The sequence below is a fragment of the Grammomys surdaster genome, unplaced genomic scaffold (genome assembly GCF_004785775.1).
Source record: "Grammomys surdaster isolate TR1022 unplaced genomic scaffold, NIH_TR_1.0 125834, whole genome shotgun sequence".
NCBI classification, from domain to species: domain Eukaryota; kingdom Metazoa; phylum Chordata; class Mammalia; order Rodentia; family Muridae; genus Grammomys; species Grammomys surdaster.
Window position 1 is genome coordinate 3511385 of NW_021620662.1, and position 7879 is coordinate 3519263.

Here is a 7879-nt window from a genome sequence, read left to right on the forward strand (position 1 = left end):
TAGATTTAGTGAAGCAATGTTGCATATAATGGTTTATTGCCTCTGGGTCAAAAATCTTGATATAATTGTGTCATATAACAGAGAAATTCTATGAATGACTTAGAAACCTCTTCTGGTTGCTTAAAGTGACATATAAATAGTAAAATACATAATTTTTCTGAAAATTAAAGTTTTTAAAGACTATAAAACATATTTAAAATGTACCATAATGTATACATACAAAAGTCTACATTATATTTATATTAACTGACAATGATTACATTGTTTTCTTTAAAACAGTTATTTTCAATTATAAATTACCCAATTTTTTGTTTTATTTATTACTTTATTATTACTCAACTTCATTTTCTGGTAGCTGACTTATACAATTCATATATCTTAACAGTATTGCTAAATACCAGATGATTAAGAAAATTGGTTGTATTAGTTTATATTTTACAGTCAACACTTAGAACACCAGAGGCTGCATGTGATCTAGCAGGTGCCACTTTTATGTAGCAATTCTTCCTGAAGGCTTTGACTTGAGAAGGAGGACCTATTGAAACACAGCTCAAGATTTAAAACAATTCATTTGTGTTTTCTGCTTGAGTATGAGCAACAGTGAAAGTGTGCATGATTTCAGGAGGTCTTTCATCCAGAAAGAAAGGCTCCATATTCATTCTATACTCCATCTTACAGGAGGCCTTGGCAGTCTTACATATTTGCAAGTGTGCTATGTGTAGTTACTAGAGCTGAGGTGTGATAATGCTCTTTGATGAACAAGAGATAGAGCAGGGCACTGTGTTTAGAAACTTTATGCAAGACTTTGAGGAAAACAAGCAGGTAGCCAAGCCAGACAGATGACCACCTGTGTTTCAAGTGGAAAGAATGTCTGAAATGAGCTAAGTCTGGACAATGGAAGATTAATTGACAAAGCTAATTCAAGACTATGATCCAATACACTGGGGTAGAAAAGGTTAAACCTACTGGCAGGTTGAAGTTCATTAGCTTTGTCAGCAAGGCTGAGCCCAGGAAGGCAAGGTAATCATCAGATGAGTTTGTTATCAAGGTGTACTGAGGCATACTTGATGCATAAGGCAGCCTGATAAGTAGGGCCAGGGGTCCAGCTCTTAGATACTAGCAGTGCTCAGAGGTTATTTTGTACAGCAATCTGATTCCTCTGTGTTGTCTGGTTATAAAATGTCAGCTGAAGGATTCTCAACCCAAGAATCTGGAAATGACACTGGGTGGTTTTGCACAAGTAGAAAGCAGTGGTACCAAGTCACTATGGACTTCCATGGCCCCTTTCCTCTTTTTGTGTTTGAGTACTCCAAAATGAAAGGAAATTTGTAGTCCATGGAGTGTATGCTCCTTGTCATTCTTTAGTTTGGAGCTTGGCATCTATAGCTGCTTCATGGGGCCACTCCCTCTATTTCATTACCATAGATGATCTTCCAAGTTCCTCAAAATTCAGTTTGTACCTGCTAAGTATGGCTGTCCCTCACTCTTAAGGTTCCTTGGACTTCTCTGCAAATCAGCCCTTCACAAACCATCACTTAGATTACTCTTGATTAAGTTTATCTCTTGATCTCCCACAGAAGAATAAATGTCTACATTTCCCCAAACTCTAATAAAGTATTTCCTTTATGTTTGTCCAGAATTGTGACTGCTCCAGATTTAGGTTCCTTCCCTTCACCTCCTCCATACACTGACATTAGACACTGGCCCTCCTCCACCACTCCCAAGTTGACTACAATGAAATCCAAGTTATTGTGTGCTCACTCTCCCGTCCCCCATACCCTCTTGTCCCTCCTCCCTCCCGCCCCCTCTCTCTGTCTTTCTGGGTTTCTCTCATTCTATATGGGTGTTCAACCACCATGCACACCCAAATCCTGACATATTTTTATATTTATATTTTTATTTTGATGATTGCTTTTATATATGATGATCTCCATGACAAGCCTAAGAACTCATAAGAGCAAAGACTGCTTTTAACTTATTACTGGTATATAGCATCAAGTACAGTGCTTTGAAGGTGTGCACTAGAGGTTAGCTGGGGTTGGAACTTAGTGGTAGAACTATTGCTTTGCATGAGTAAGCCTCTGACTTTATTCTCTAGCACTGGAAAAAAATAGTTGCACAATGAACAAATGTGTGTGACCTGAAATTCCTTTGTGAATGCACAGTATACACTAGACCAGAGGTTCTCAACTTGTGGGGTGTGATCTCTTTGGGGGTTGCATATAAGATATTTACATTATGATTTATAATAATAGCAAAATTATAGTTCTGAAGTAGCAACAAAAAATACATTTGTGGCGTGGATCACCACAATACGAAGGATTTATTAAAGGGTCATGGAACTAAGAAGGTTGGAAACCAGTGCAGACAGTGCTTAGAACAGCTAGAGATGCTAAACAAGCTTCTTTACTTTTTTTTGAAACACTGTCTTACACTGAAAGCCCAGGCTGGCTTTGAACCCTCAGCTATTCTAGTGCAGTCTCCTGAGTGCTAGGATTGCAAGGATATGCCATCATGCCCAGCTTTAAACAAGGTGTCTCCCTTTTTTATGAGTGCCTTTTTCTAAAGTTACCATCTGCAGTCTTTTCACTTAATGTTTAGCACCATTTTCCTGTAAGCTTAAATTGCAAAACTCCATTTTCCCAATCCTGTTTTGAGCACAGAATCTGAGTCACCTAGTCTGGTAAGTCTCCTTCGGAGATTTAAAGTATTTCCTTTAATTGATCTTAGCTTTCAGCATACTAATAGATGCTTCCATTTAGAACAATATTTCCCAGTCAGGCTTCCTGTAGGTCAACACAGTCTAATAAAAGATATTCAGATGAAAAAGAAGCAACTGCAAAGTTTTCTACACTTTGCTGAACTCTTTCCTGGGTGAGTCAGGTTAAACTCTCAGAGCTCACAGATCTCAGCAGACTAAACCTCAGCACTCAGCACCTGATTGTGGTTTACATTATATTTCCATTGCACGTCAGCAACAAGACCATTCACGTTTAGAGACTCAGTGGTTTAAGCTGATGCGGTCTTGACAGGTGATGGAAAAAACTTTAAAGTACTTGCCCTGGCCAGGAACTTACACATTTGCTGGGTTTGTATAAGTGTCTCTCAAAGGCCCATGTGCTAAAAGCTTGGTTGTTAACACATTATGCTGCTGAGAGAAGGTGGAGCCTTTGGCAGGTAAGAGTATACTGGAGGAGGTTGGGCCATCAGGGTTATGTCCATTGTGAAGATATTGACATGTGGTTCATCTTCCTCCTCTCTTCCTTCACAGCATCTCAAGTGAGTAGCTCACTCTGGCATTCCCTCCCATGGTGATGTGTTTGCAAGCCACAGGCTCAAGGCAACCATGAGCCAAACCATCCTTTAATTTGATTATCTGCAGCATTTTGTCTTTGTGGTAGAAAACTAGCACACTTGTCACTTCTGCTCCCTACATAGTGGTTACAGTATCGTATGACAGCACCCTATCACAAAAGGCAGGAAAGAACAAAAGATCACAGAACTGGAAACTCCTAGCTAATAACATCAACAACTGCCCAACATAGCATCTATGTCTTTTATGGTCTTTACTAGCTCATTTTTGAGTTAAGCTTCCTGTGTGATAGTTAATACTGTCAACTTGTTAGTATCTAGAGTCATTCAGAAACAAACCAGTGGGTGTTTCTGTGAGCAATTTTCTTTATTAGATTAGCTGAGGTGGGAAGATCCACCCTGACTGTGAGCAGCATCATTCCATGGTAGTTAAAGCAACCTGTGACCCTGCTTAGCTTGAGCAACACACATATTCCTTCTTAGCATCTGGAACCTCCACCTGCACTGAGTTGCATGGAAACCTCTCCTTGAGTACAGCAACTGGTCACTCTTTCCTAATAACATTCAGAATCCCACAGTAACTCCATTTTAGTCAAACACATCCTGGAATGTATCTGGGAACTGGGGATAGTGGGCCAGTTCAGTCTAGCTAGTTTTGGGTACCTTAGTGTAGTATGGAAAACTGTGTCCTGTTAGCGAACCTTTATAAAAATAATCCCTATTATCACCTTATACGGAGCATGACTGGGTGATCATGATTATAATCAGTTGCCTCATGGGAAAGAATATGCACATGAAAAGTTAGCAAAGGCCCAAGGCTATCAATCAATAACACAAGCAGGCAGGCAGGCAGGCAGGCAGGCAGGCAGGCAGGCAGGCAGGCAGACATCTTAGTTAAGGTTTTATTGCTGTGAAGAGACACCATGACCAAGACAACTCTTATTAAGGACAACATTTAGTTGAGGCTAGCTTAAATTTTCAGAGGTTCAGTCCATTATTGTCATGGCAAGAAGTATGGTAGCATCCAGGCAGACTTGATACCAGAGACAGAGCTGAGAGTTCTGCATCTTGATCTGAAGGTATCCAAGAGAGATTGTCTCTTCTGCCGGCAGCCAGGAAGAGGGTCTCTCCCTCACTGGGTGGAGCTTCAATGCCTACCCCCACAATGATACACTTCCTCCAACAAGGCCACACCTACTCCAACAAGGCCACACTTCCCAATAATGCCATTTTCTGGGCTGGCTAGATAAGCTCCCTTGTATTTAATCTCTATGGGGGTGTAGGTTCTAGTCTGATTTTGGTTATTCAGTTCCCAGATAAAAGACACACGACATTTATATTTATAAAATTCTTTTAATGCGCTAGAGCTTGGCAGATATCTTATCCTCTATGATATTATATCTACTTTCCTGCCAACAATCTCACAATATGATTTGCTATGTGCCAGTCTGGAGTGCTCCTACCTCCAATTTGCTAGCCCTCATGGCCACGTTTTTAAGATTCTTACTCCATTGGTGTCTTCTCCTTTTTCCACCTTGTTCACCTTCCTTAGACCCCAAGCCTGGTAACCAAACCTCCACCTACTTCCTACCCAGATACAGGCTGTTGTCATCTTCATTTACCAACCAAGGCTAACTTGTAGGGCAAGGTTACATAGGTCCCTTTGGTATGTCACTTGGGTACAAGCAGACTCTCTCATCCCTAGGGGCAACCAGGCCTTGAGGGCCAGTATTTAGCATTACAATACATAGCAAAACAGCAAACCTCAACAGAGCTCTCTGCCTATAGTGGTATATTGGCCTGTAGGCATAGCATGGCCTTTGTGCTATCTTAAAATTACAGCAGCTGGGGTTAGTCACTGGAAACACTCAAGCCTATTAATATTCTGTAGTCAAGGGGGAGGGGGTGGATGGTCAGTAGAACCTCACTTCAGATGTTAGCAGCCCACCTCCTGTTTTGTTTAACCCTGTCCTAGCTGCAAGTGTTCTTGAAGCAGCACTAGAGCACACAGAAGGTAGGAAGGGTTGGGTTTTTTTTTTTTTTTTTTTTTTTTTTTGGTAATTTAGCTGACGAAGACATCCACACTGCAAGCAAATCCATTAAAGTCACTGGTTCACCAAGATGGACTTGGACGGAATAATGTCTTTTGATATTTTGTTTGGGTGAACAGGCACTTCTGTACATCTCACCAGGAAACATCATGGACCCCACCCCCACCCCCATCTATCCTGCTCACACTTCCCACTTTCTCCCAATCCATTCCTCCTATTTGCATCATTACTTCATCTTCCTGAAAAAATTTTTTTCTGTCAAGTTTTCACAATGCTTACTTGGCTAAAGTGCTTAGCTGGAGGTATTTGCTAGACAGCACGCTTGGGAGGTGCATGTATCTTGGGAGTAGGTGAGACTCACAGAGAAGATGGGTGCCTGCAGATTTTTGTTTATTTTATTTTGTGGCACCAGAGAGCAATCACAGGACCTTGTACATGCTAGCAAGTACTCAACCACTGAGCCACAGCCCTTGTCTACCTTTTAGCTTCTTATAAAATCATTCTTACTGCTGTCTCCCATTCATTTTTCTACTCGTGTGAATCTTCTTCCAGGGCAGAGAGGCAAAGTGAATTTAATAATTTTAACATATTTTAAATTGCAAAGAAGCCTATTTAGATTTTGTTGTGCAGTTAACTTTTGCTTCTAGTATAGCATACTTACTAAGACAAAAAGATGGGTGTTTACTCAGCACCCATGTGCAGTGCGCTGGTCAAAGGACAGGAGATAACAAATCCAGCAGAATGCAGATCATGGGGGATGCTACATGAAAACTCTGTAGGGAGTTCAAACTAAAATAAGTCAGACAAAACCCTAGGGAAAGGAAACTTTGAATCTGTAAGTGGATTGACTCACACTGATAGTTGAGAGGCACTGTAAAGTTGAAACAGGAACTCAAGGGAAAATAATTGAGTCATTGATGCTTAATTGAATTGTAAGGGTCTGAAAATCGCTGAAGGGAAACCCCAGACTCAGATAATATGCCAAGACAAAGGGTGTTTAATCTGCAGAAACAACCAGCATGTGGGAAGGTCAATCATTCTCCAAAATGGCAAACCCAAAGATGTACAGGCCTTCTTATAAGGAACCGGGGAGACTCTCCAGAAGGATTAGGTAATCTATAATTGCATTGGTGGATGCTAGGGGGTCACAGGTGGCCAGTGGTCTACATTCCTATGTCATGAACATTTAACCATAGGATGAGATGGGGTGCCCAGTACAGATGAACCATTCTGAGATAAGATATTTCCCCATTTTTGTGGTTGTCCCAACTCTTCTTTGGGAGGGGGTTTTTATGACCTTGTTTCTGGATTTTATGGTCTGTTCCTGGATCTGGTGCTTTATGGCCTGGTTCCTGAGACTTATGGTTTGTTCCTGGATCTGGTGCCTTATGGTCTTCTTTTTAAAATCAGGACTGGTTCTTAAATGGAGACAAATGGGGTTTATGTCATCCTTTCAAGAATAAGAGAATAACTGAGGCACTCACAGAAATATGCTTGCTATAGATGACAGAGTTATTGCGTGGTACATGAACCACTACCCTTGTCATAATTGTTTGTGTCCTATCTCCTCTACTGTGTGAGCATCTGAAAAGTCTCCCACATTATACTACCAGCATAAGATCATATTTGTGTTCATTACCAACTAAATAGTGAAAGAAGCACACGGTACATAACTTGAGTGGGAAATAAATCCATGCCTGGATCTTAGTTCCTTAAGCTTACTGGGTAATTTCACACCAAAACCACTGAAGATCATGGTGGGAGAGGCTGGAGAGATGGTTCAGTGGTTAAGAACATTGGCTGTTCTTATAGAGAGGACCCAGGTTTGATTCCCAGCACCCACAGATGGGGATCCACAACCATTTGTAATTTTACTTCCAGGGGATCCAATATCCTCCTCTGGCCCCTTTGGAAACTTGGTGCTATTCATACTTGTGTATGCAGAAATTCCACTCATACAAATATAAAAATGCAATGGATTTTTAAAGCCATTTAGACTTTGACAGTGTATGTAGCAGGACCTGAGCATGTATTGAGCTAATCAGTTCAATCAGTAGGAATCACTTACTGAAATGATTTGGTGATGGGTTTTCAGCACTTATTCACTTGTTCTTCTTTCCAAAATATGTGTGCTTCTGGGTGGGAGGATACCACATAGTGATGAAAGACTTGATACAGTCACAGGGATTGAGATTAGATTCAAGCTCAGGCAATCTAGCTCACAGGTCTGTGGCTTGACCCCTGTCATGTATCACTCTTCCATACCAAGGGAATACCTGTCAGTCTTGCTCTCTGTAAGCAAGAAATACTCTGCTTTGCACAGTTGTTTTTATAAAGTTAGACACTGTAGACATTGATGCTTGCAAAGCATAAATAAGATGGGACCTACATGTGAGTTTGGCACTTTGCTCTGATATTGAACTGGTATATTTGAAGTGGTTTTCATTTTTAAAATTGTATCTCTCTCTGTCTCTCTCTCTCTCTCTCTCTCTCTCTCTCTCTCTCTCTCTCTCTCT